This window comes from Leiobunum rupestre, chromosome 3 (genome assembly GCF_980474605.1).
Source record: "Leiobunum rupestre chromosome 3, qqLeiRupe1.1.hap1, whole genome shotgun sequence".
Classification (NCBI taxonomy): domain Eukaryota; kingdom Metazoa; phylum Arthropoda; class Arachnida; order Opiliones; family Sclerosomatidae; genus Leiobunum; species Leiobunum rupestre.
Window position 1 is genome coordinate 39,668,346 of NC_143386.1, and position 12,017 is coordinate 39,680,362.

Genomic DNA, 12,017 nt, shown 5'->3' on the forward strand with positions numbered 1-12,017 from the left:
TTTTAAGATATCTCATCTATTTTAAGATCTCATCTATTTTAAGATATCTCATCTATTTTAAGATATCTCATCTATTTTAAGATATCTCATCTATTTTAAGATATCTCATCTATTTTAAGATATCTCCGATCAATTTTAAGATATCTCCGATCAATTTTAAGATATCTCCGATCTATTTTAAGATATCTCCGATCTATTTTAAGATATCTCCGATCTATTTTAAGATATCTCCGATCTATTTTAAGATATCTCATCTATTTTAAGATATCTCCGATCTATTTTAAGATATCTCCGATCTATTTTAAGATACCTCCTATCTATTTTAAGATATCTCAAATCTATTTTTTGGGATAATTTTCACTACTACATTTTTTTCCCAACCAGCTGATGGCTAGAAAAAAATCAGTGGATAAATTTAGCGTATATATGCGTGAAAGGATAAATCTGTCGAAGGTACAAGTAGGCCACAGGAAGGATGGGCGCTGGGGAAAACCTTTTAGAACGCATGGACAATCAAACAAATTTAGTCCGAATTGGTCGCGTTTGGTCGAAGCGCAAACGGGCAATGGCGAAATCAGGAGCCGAAGGCCTCAATGTGGTCTCGGAACCCAGCCGAGTGAGAATTTTAAAAGGTGCCTCGCGGGAAAGACACTGACTCCCCGCCAGGACACAGGCGGCCGGAGGTCATCCAAGTTTGACGACGTAATAGCGCGGGGTCATCTCCTGCCACTCCCTTCTCCTTACTTCCACTCGAGTTCATCCCTCCGGGTTACTACGGCCAGGTCTGCGGATGAACGCCACTTAGCAACGCCGAGGCCGGCTCCTCTGATTACAACCAAACGGCTGAACTAACACGAGTGGATAAGGTAGGATGGATTAACCAAGATCGGTTCGTGGAAAGGTTAGCGCACTCGCCTATCTCTTCGATATAACGAAGAGCCACCCGTTCATCATTAAAGTAGTCTGTTCCTAGCGGGGGAAAGGGTTTATATAGAGAGGAAAATATCCTTGTGTCTCGTCGCACAATCTAACGAGAGCTATTGGAACTAACATGATTTTTGGCGCGTAAATTTGGTAGACTCAATAAAGACGTACACTACGATACGCCATCTATTGAATGCCATAATTTTAATATATTTTGTACCTTATTTGTAAATATTAGGACATTATTACACATAATTAAAACGATTAAACAATTATAAAATAATTAGTTTAGATAACTGATTATATTTAGTTTAGGATAACAATATAGATGGCACAAAACGGTACAGTGATACTTTTCACCCGGTTTGAAACTGACAAGCGAGTTGCGCAAAAACCCTGTAGTGTTTCGACCTCTCCATAAAAAGAACCTGAATAAAATATGAAGTTGCGTAGGGCGGCAGGCGACCAGTACGATTTGGAAGCCGCAGCTTCGGAACGGGGGGGGGGGGGGTGGTTAAGGCCAAGTCCAACTCTAATCGATTGCTAGTTTACTTTTCAGACACCCGCGGCGCCACCGTCGTGCCCTCTTTAAAAAGAGATAGTGCGACTAGGGCAGTTGGCAGTGCGTTGACAAGCGACGCTCGTAAACGATAATTCCAAAGCAGTTTTAAAAGGGAACACGCGAGCTTCTACGTCACTATCATTTATTCAATTATTTTTCACAACCTGAATAGGGTAAAGTTCGCAAATATTCTCCGGGGGCATGACGTAAAATCCAGGCTCCGCAAAATGCTTTGTTTCATCTCGTAATGAAATACTTTCGCGGTTATTTATTTAAGTTGCCTTTAAATTATCCGTAAAAGGGACGGTTACTACGCCATTTTCTTTCTGCGATTCTGTTTTAAATATTAAATCTAGTTTTAACACGCGGACAACAAATGATGTTGAGCATTTTAAATCCAATTGTCAACGTATTAATGTGAAATAATAGAGCGTTCTATAAAATAGGCCCAAAACCGGTCAATCTTTTCATACAGACTATAGAGCTGTTTCAGCAGGACTAACAATCTTTGTTATTCTTTGGTTTAAGAGAATTCGGCTTATGTCCTGTCTTTATATGAATATTTTAGAGACGTACCTTTTAGGAGTTGTAGGAGGGATCCTAGGTGTTGAAGTATGTTTGGGGTTAAGAATATTTTCATGATCTAAGCCCGTGGATTTGGGACTAGTATTTTCGAGTATTTTGCTTATTGGCCAACATACATTTATTACAAAAATCATTTAAAATAAGTAAAACGGCACGGAAAGCCTGAAATTAGTGAAGCCTAGGCTAGCATCTACGCTACTCCTAAAAATCGACTGCTCTCAATTTCTTACGGGTTTGCCAGATAAATATTTTTCGGGCCAAACCTTCACCTCCTCCGAACTCAAAAGGGGGAAAGCACACCACACCGATTTTATAGAACGTTCTATTAAGTTGGATTCGAGTGAAACTAGCCTTAGGATACAGTAGCGGAGAAACGCTTTCAGTGTGACCACAGAAATATTGAAAAAAATCTTGAAAGGAAATTTATAGTAGATATATAGGATTTTGTAGGATATATTTTTTTACGAAATAAATAATATAAATAGACCTTTCTATAAATTCTTAGCTAAAGTAGTCAAAAATTTTCACAAAGTAGGACTTAGAATATTAATTATTCATTGGTTTTTAAATTTTGGCTTATGCTCATTCCTATTTAATTGGTATTTCCTGAAGCGTCACCCATAAAGATGATTTTCAAAATATAGCTAAGGTAGCCTGAGTGAAGATAGTATACTTCAAAATATAGTAAGTCCATTACTGAACTATTTACAAAATTAATGAGATATAGTTAATTAACTATTTATAATGGTTTGTATAAAAATATAACCGTTAAAAGAGTAGGATTCTGATCAATAATCAACATATTATCCATACAACTAGGTTTGCCAGATAATCCTTTCTTGAAAAATCGGGCCAAACCTTCTGCCTCTCTATACACAAAAGTTGGGGGCAGTCTTTTGTACTCTGAACAACGTCTTATTTTAAAGATAACTGAAAATTCTTAGAAATACAGCTGATAATTAAAATACTAGAGAGTTTAGTAACTTTCAAGTATATTTTGGTCAAAATCAATATTTATTCAATAGCGCATTGCTACTGGGGATAATGCTTGCTACGTTAAGCCTTTAATACCTTTCAGTTACTTGTCAATTTGTATTTTTAAGCCGATCAGAAGCCAAATATATTAGTTTCCCTCTCCAGTCAAATATTTGAAAGGGAATTGCTTCCCCCCAAGGGTTCCTATAGGCCCCATTTCGATTCATGGCAACATGTATCTTTAAACTAATTTGCTCAAAAATCACAAAAATTATTTTACGCACTAGAGGGGCTTAAGCTATGCACCCATTTTTTGACCTAAATTGCACTTACGTTTTGCAACCCTTCCCCTTAGTTAATATCGGGGGGGGGAAGCTATTTGACCCGTAAAACCTCTCTTAAATCCGTCTTGGTTATCTAGACACTAAAAAGTATAAAACGAATGTAAATGGTACTAGAAAACCCATTGAATTGTACTAGTTAGTGTTGTTAATTATCCGGAAAAATATAATGCGGAAAAATTTCCAGAAAATCTGAAAAATAAAAAAAATAAAATTAATTCCTGTTAAGGGTTTTTAATGTTTTTAACTTTTTACCGATATAAAATGTCTAATATCAGTAAACACACTACAAAACATTAATAGTGTTACATTGTTAATTAGTTTAAACTAGTCTAGAGGTTTAAAAAATGAGGCGAAAATGCCGCTTTATTTAAATTTGCAAATAATATATTAGACTAATCATGGAATGAAAACTTTTTTAATTTTTTTCGGAAAAATATGGAACATTTTCCGGGAAAAAGGCGTCGGTACAACACTATATTGTACTTTTCCAACGTAACATTACATGTTATAGTTAAATTACTGTTACATTACAGTTATAACGACGGGTAAAACTAAAACTAAATTTAGTTAAGGGTTGAAGTTGCAAATGCAACAGGGTAACGAAAATTTAGAGGTTCGATTTTAATGCTTTGGTTTACACTAGATGGCGCTAATACTCTATTAGCGATGTTGTATAAACTATAAACAAAAGTTCAATACAATAAAATTTCGGTATAAAAAAAACGTTATAAATTAGTAATTATTTCCGTGGTTTTTTGGTTTATTTGAAATTTTTACGTTTCAGACCGTTGGCGCCATCTGGTAGGTCTTTGCGTATTTAAATGGCAATAACCGTGTTTTATCTCTTGTCAGAAGCACTAGAGATCTAAATAAGGTAATATTTTAATTTCTATGCTCCTTGAGTGAAATTTTAAATAATTTAAAAGTTAACCGACAAACGTCTTCTCTAATTTATATTTTTTTGAACCCCCTTTAGTAGGATTTGGGGCACCATACCTACCTGGCACCGCATCTACTTCCAAGAAAAACCTTTATACCCCCTACCCCCCCCCCCTCAACAGCCAAAACTCAATTACTACAACGACTACATCCGCAAATTTAATAGTTCCGCTATGGAGTTAAGGTTAATAAAAAAAAAACAAAAATTTTCCAACTTCCTACGAAATGAACTATCCGAGAATTTGCAAATATTACTGCTAACTGGAACTGCCAAAGAGGACTGACCACGAAATGATACAACTGCGAGAAACGTCAATTTCAGTTTGCAACAACATCTACACGACCAACTAATAAATATGAGACAGCGCATCTTGAAAGTAGGAGAAAATGGTACCCGACTGCGAAGAGAGAGCGATGTTAAATCGAAATTGACAAGGTTAAATCAGGAGCCCATCAGCGTACAATAAGCCCTTTTCCGCAGTGACAAGTTAGGTCGTCTTGGAAAGCAAGGACACGTTTCCAGTTAACGAGAACAATAGAGAGGGGGCGCTGCTCTCTCGTCCGAAATAACGAATAAGCTTGGATGGCGCTGGAATGAAGAAAAAAGCACAGTCGTTCTATTTATATCAATAAAGTGGAGTTACTATACATCATCTCTGGAATAAGAACAATGTCCAATCTGGAACGTCAGCTATTACTAAGTAAAGAAAATGATGGGGAGGCAAAACGCTGTAACTCTATTTTGAAAGTTTTTACGGTTTTCGTAGATTTCCGGGAATTACTTTGAATACGAAGAATTCGTGGAATTTTTTAATGAATTTCAGGGTTTTTTCTTTTGCTTAAATTGAACAGAGCTTTTGAAAGTCGTACTAAAATTTGGAACAATTCAAGGAAAGCCACTAACCAACCAAAGACGACTTCTTTGTTTGGGAGTTAAGATTTTAACTCGGCTTGAAATGTATATTTTTATGCACTTAATTAAATATTTTTAAAAAAGTCATGAAGTATCTAGTCTTTTAAAATCATATTATTTCTAAAATATCAACATAGGCGTAGTAAAAATCTAGTTTATCTTCTTTACCCTAAATGGCGATAGCGTTTCTACGAAAATTAAAAATAAATTGAATAGTACGAATCTGCTTTGAAATTAAATCAAATGTCGTGTTTATTTCAGTCTATTAATTATGTTCGATATAAATGTGTCAGTTAGGATGGATGGCTTACGTAATCCCTTCAGCCAATCAGGAGACAGGCGTTTGTCGCTGAGTTAGTTAAGTTTTTTTAAAATTACCTCTACTACTACGAAATCAGTTGATATATTTAAATAAAGATAGTTTATGTTAATATTTTTACCTATTTTCGTTCAATCTGAAAGACATGTTTTAAAATTTTACAAATTAAATTTTACGCTAAGCCTTGGTAATGAAAACTAGGCAAGTTCGGAAATTTTTCCCATCTTAACAATTTTTGAGCGACTGTGATTAACCAATTGCATAATAATTAAGCCCCTCCCATCCTAGCTACTGAGGTCCATATTCATGGATTAAATGAATACATTCATGGTATGACTTAGTCTGAAATTCGCCCAGGATATATTTATTTATACTACCTAGATATAATAGGCCTTTATATAAAAAAAACATTGGCCCTTTGGTTTTGATGTTGTTGCTGCGTCACGGGTGACGTATCGATGACGTCTTACTACGAAAAGCCCTGGACATAAGACCAATTCGACGAGGCACCCTGTTTTTAAGCATAAACTGAGCTGAACATCTACGTATTTCGTGACGAATGAGCTACAAAAAACAAGTTCAGCAAGCGTAGCTTATTTTATATCAAGGCCTATTCTGCCTGAAGATAAATAAATTAATTTTACATTTTACTGGAGTAATAGAATTTCCATTCTACATTCTAAACAAAACAGAATTCCAGTAAGGTTGCCACAGTTTTTTCAAAATAAAATTCCCAGACTTTTCCAGGTTTTCCCTGACCATCTCCGGAGATTTTCCCTAATTTATTTTGTACCAAGATTTTGCATTTTTTAACCTATAATTTAGTAAAAGTTTCCTATTTACAACCTAAATTAAATTCTCTGTTATTTCCCTGATTTTAGACTAATTTTTAAAATTCCCTAGCTTTTCCAGGTTTTCCCTGATCATCTACGGAGATTTTCCCTGATTTATTTTGTACCAAGATTTTGCATTTTTAACCTATAATTTAGTAAAAGATTCCTATTTACAACCTAAATTAAATTCCCTGACATTACCCTGATTTTAGACTAATTTTTAAAATTCCCTAGCTTTTCCAGGTTTTCCCTGATCATCTCTGGAGATTTTCCCTGACTTATTTTGTACCAAGATTTTGTATTTTTAACCTATATTTTAGTAAAAGTTTCCTATTTGCAACCTAAATTAAATTCCCTGACATTTCCCTAATTTTTAGACTAATTTTTAAAATTCCCTAGCTTTTCCAGGTTTTCCCTGATCATCTACGGAGATTTTCCCTGACTTATTGTGTGCCAAGATTTTGCATTTTTTCACCTATAATTTAGTAAAAGTTTCCTATTTACAACCTAAATTAAATTCTCTGACATTTCCCTGATTTTTAGACTAATTTTTAAAATGCCCTCACTTTTCCCGATTTTCCCTAACTTATTTTGTGCCAAGATTTTGTATTTTTTAACCTATATTTTAGTAAAGGTTTCCTATTTGCAATCTAAATTAAATTCCCTGACATTTCCCTGATTTTTAGACTAATTTTTAAAATTCCCTGAAATTTCCCTGATTTTTAGACTAATTTTTAAAATGCCCTGACTTTTCCCGATTTTCCCTAACTTATTTTGTGCCAAGATTTTGTATTTTTTAACCTATATTTTAGTAAAGGTTTCCTATTTGCAATCTAAATTAAATTCCCTAACATTTTCCTGATTTTTAGACTAATTTTTAAAATTCCCTGAAATTTCCCTGATTTTTTACCCATATTTAAATTCCCTGAAATTTCCCTGATTTTTTTACCCATATTTAAATTCCCTGACTTTTCCAGGAATTCCAGGTTTTTCCAGGTACCGTGGCAACCCTGTCCAGTATGTTATCATTTATTTACGATAAATGAAGCTCACCTTGAACATCCGTGAAACAGTTCAGAGAGTGTCGTAGGCCAAATCCAATTTGACTCGGCCCTCGTACATTTCAAACATAATGTAACATAGAAGCGTTTTCCTCGCGAACATCGTGAAGAAGAGTCCCATTTCGTTTTCAGAGAAAGCCGTTTATTATGCTAAGAAGTATAAAGGAGGACGGATTCGGAGAGAAGGAATTCCTATTTCTCCTCCTTTACACCAGGCGGCGCTGGCTACTCGTGTTTATTTACAAGAACTCTGCTTTTATTGGGATACCGCGCTGGTCTTTGGCCAAATGGAAAAATGCAAATCAGGATTTGCTTCTTTTCGGAGAAAGAGAATATACAGGGTGTTTCAAAAACTGGGTAACCAGTCTTCCTTTATTTTATAATTTTTCCTATATTTCAACGCTTTCCTACATTTTCCTATAATTTAACCATTTTTCTTAAAATTTTCCTATAATTAAATATTATTTTGTATTTCGCGCGGTTTTTTCGTACTACAGGTGGCGCTCAATGTACTAAATCCCTTTGATAAATGTAAACTGCTTCTCCGAAGAACTGCACTGAACGGAATTAAGAATATCGTCGTCTGCTTAAAAGAAGTTCCTTTTATATTAAAACAAATTTACACCTATATGTTCCTATATTATCAAAGAAAATAATCCTATATTATCCTATAAATCGACTATAGAATTTTCTGTATTCCTATATATTTTTTGGGGTTTTTCAGTGGTCACCCTGCCAAAGGTTATGCAAAACTTTTAAGGATTTGTCGGGGGTGGGTTGAGAAGTATGCCTGCTTTTTACCATTTTCCTACGATGAGTTAAAAGAGCGCCAGAGAGCTTCAAAGTGTAGCCTACTAACCCCTGGAAGTAGGCTGCAACCTGCACAAAACCAAGCAGCATTGAAATGCGTACATTAAGGTTTGGGTTCGTGTGATAGGTGAAAAAGGACTTTGTAAACAAATCGAGGTAACCAGCGTAAAAAAGTACACTTAAACAGTATTTACAGTCCCTGCTGCTTTGTTTTGCGCTTGTTGCAGCCTACTTCTTGGGGCTAGTAGGCCACACATTGAAGCACTTTTAACTCATCGTAGGAAAATGGGGAAAAATCAGTCATACTGCTCTACTCACCCCCTACAACTCCTTCAATTTTTGGCATTACCTTTTGAAACACCCTGTATATTCTCTTTGAGAGCGGACTGTACTCGAATCGTAATATTACTATTAGGTTTCTTTGATCTTATTTTCTGGAGCTTCAATTTTGAAACATCAAGACGGCGTCATCTTGAATGAATTAAAAAACAACAAATAATGGATTGTCTTTGCTGCGCGGTTAAATTTGATTAAGTGACATATTGTCCAAGGGGGGAGGCTGGGTTCTTAGGATGGTTATAAAAAATATTAGGAATAAGGAGGTTACGATTGATAACTTCCAATTTTTACGAAAAGTTAAAAAAAAAAACTTTTGGCAGATCAATTTTGATTAGATAAAATTTGACGGTTTTCGATTCTGGCGTCCGCTTCGGTTTTTTTTTGTGAATGGATCGGGTTGGTTTGGTATACTTCGATATTTCGACGTCGATTAAGGTGAAACTCTGTGAAAATGGAGTTTTCTGTTTTGAAATCATTTTTTATAGGCGTTTGAATTAAGATTGAAATGTTTGGTTTGAGGAAGCCGATTTTTGGTTAACTATTAACTGTTTAAAACAGGATTGTTTGATTTAAATCAATTTAATTTAAATCAGTTATTTAAATATATATAAATAATCAGGGTTTTAAAAACCCGTTTTTTTTTAAACCCAGATTCATCGGGTTTTATTGGGGGTTTTTTTTGGGTTTTATTAAAATTTAGGCTATCAAGTTAACATTACAAAAATCGATGTATTTCGACTCGCGATATGAATAAAATTTAAGGACATTTCTAGTAAAAAAGTTTACATATTTTTTAACTAAATACGAATAAACGTGTTATAACTAAAATAAGTGTGAACTGATTCTTTCTTATATAAAAAACAACCCAATTTTTAAAACAAAATGTTTTTTTAAGTGGGTTTTATAGTGGGTTTTTTAAGGTGGGTCGTGCCCAAAAAACACGCGGGTATTTTTGGGTACGGATTTTTTATTTCGAACCCTGTATATAATATATATAATATATTATACTTCAATGTATTTATGAAAATGTACGAAAGTAGGCTCAATTTAGAGAAAATGTAATTTCAATTTATTATTAATTATTAATTTAATTTAATGAAGATTAATTTAAAATTTAGTTTACATTATTGCAGCACTCAAATTGTTATTCAATTGGCCAAGAAAAATAAGCATAAAAACCTTCAAAATCAATAAAATTGACAAACCTGTTTAAAAGTAGTGAAATCACCAACGGTTGAGTAAAATTAGAGAAAATTTATTAACTTTTTAATAGAACTAAAATCATAGAGTAACCCACTCACATAGAGTGGAAGGCTATCAGTGAAACTTGTTAACCCTTTTCATACGCAACGTCTTGTTTTCGAGGCGTGGAATAAACAAGTTGGCCTAAAGGTAATGTACAATATCTGGATAAAAAAGTAAGTTTTTTAAAACTTTTAAGACGATTTAACTCAGGTGGCAGGGTTACAATACGTAGGAGGGTGGGGAGAGAACTTGTAAACTCTACGGAGTTGTTCCGAGTTGTCACCCAGTGCCACCAGCTGGGATCGAACCCGGCTCCTCTTGCTGCGAGGCTAAAGCGCTAACCACTCCGCCGACAAACCAGTGAGATAAGTCAACTCGCCTAGGATAATCTGCGTCGTTCAGAGCTTAAACATTTGGAAGGTGATAAGGGTGAAATTGATGACTATGTAGAATTCGCCCAGTCATTGATTTACACCCAATCGCCTCCCAACTCACCGGGCTCTTGTTCCAGGATCGTGGCCGGCAATGATATGAGCCTAAAGTAATTATTGTTTAAATCCTCGTAGGTAAAGTAATTTACTACTACTAATAATAATAATAATAACTTGTAGAGGTTAACGGTAATAGTGAGTGTAGGGAGCTGTTGGCTCGCGTGGCATGCAGGGCTTGCCACCACCCTCCTACGCATTGTAACCCGGCCGCCTGAATTAAAGGCTTCAAAAGTCGCTTGATGACTTAGGCCTAAGGCGGTGCCTTAGGTATTAGCCTAGCTGATGATTATTATTATTATTATTATTAACTAATTGGTAAGACGAATCATATCGAATAACATGTTTTAATCAAAAACTAGTTGAATCAAATTGGTGTAAGAACCTGTTCCTCCAGTGGCGGCTTTTACGCATAGGCAGACTCGGCAAATGCCTAAGACCTCGCAAAGCTGATCAACATGTCAAGTAGAAATTCACATTTAGAGATGGCTTAGTTTCCAGTATGATTTATCCAAATTTGATCCAGATGTGATCCAAACTGAACATATTAAATGGGGATAAAATACCAATCAAATCTTGCACAAAACTTCATCAAATCTTTTTTGATTACAATATTTTGGACAAAAATTTTAACAAATCGCACTTTATCATAATATTTTGATTCCTAATTTGCTAAATCTGTCTGGATTAAAACTTTTGGGTCAAAGTTTGATGCGCAAATATTTGATCCTTTCCAGGTTTTATTATATCCAATATTAATCCTATGTCCAAAATTTTATTAAGTTTTTGTAGTAAAGGACTATATTCCTAAATGGCCTCGCGTTTTTAGAACTTTTCATATTTGCCTAAGGCCCCGCCACCCATAAAGCCGCTACTGCGTTCCTCCGGTTCTTCCGGTGGGTACGTTTAGTACCCTCTCACGAGTTTGTCCTGGTGGAATTTATCTCTAGCATCTGTATACTTGGAACAATCTTTGAGCTTGTACACTATTTCCCTGAGCCCACCCGTAAATTAGGTGCGTATCCGCGTACTTGGAATTTGTAAAATGCACCATACTTCTCTTAAATTTTTGGATGCGAAATATTGAATTGTTATTTAAAAAGCACCCTACATTAAATTGAAAAGAACAAAGTCTAAAGGCCTCGCTGACTTTATAAAAAGACAGATAACGAAATTAAAATGTATCCCGCTGACCTAATGCGTTCGGAAGAGATAAAGTTAGATAACGCCTACACAACTGGTTAAGTAAAGCTTAGGCAAAAACGTTCGTAGTGGTTTTGTTAGTGTCAGTATTTTCTTCCGCCTAGGCTAAATGGTCAGGCTTTACGCCAAATAAACTGTATCAGTACCATTCCGGGTCTTCAACAGTAAAAGTACCATTCCATTTCCTTAACACTTGTATTTCGCTCTTGTGCGCGTTCCAAAATAACAAGCACTATCCCAGTACTTTGAATTGGCATTCGCCTCGCCTCGTACAAATTTCTGACCATGTTTAACAATGTCGATTCTTTGAAGTAATAGAACATGGCCTTAATAAAATCGTTGTAGGATTAAGAACCCTGCTGCTAGTTCATTAATGAACTTTTGGCATTTGCTATTTGGTTTATCGCTTCACCTTTAAAACCAAAATGAATAATAAATGGAAACAAATGGGTTCAAGACAGAATACCGAACTTCACA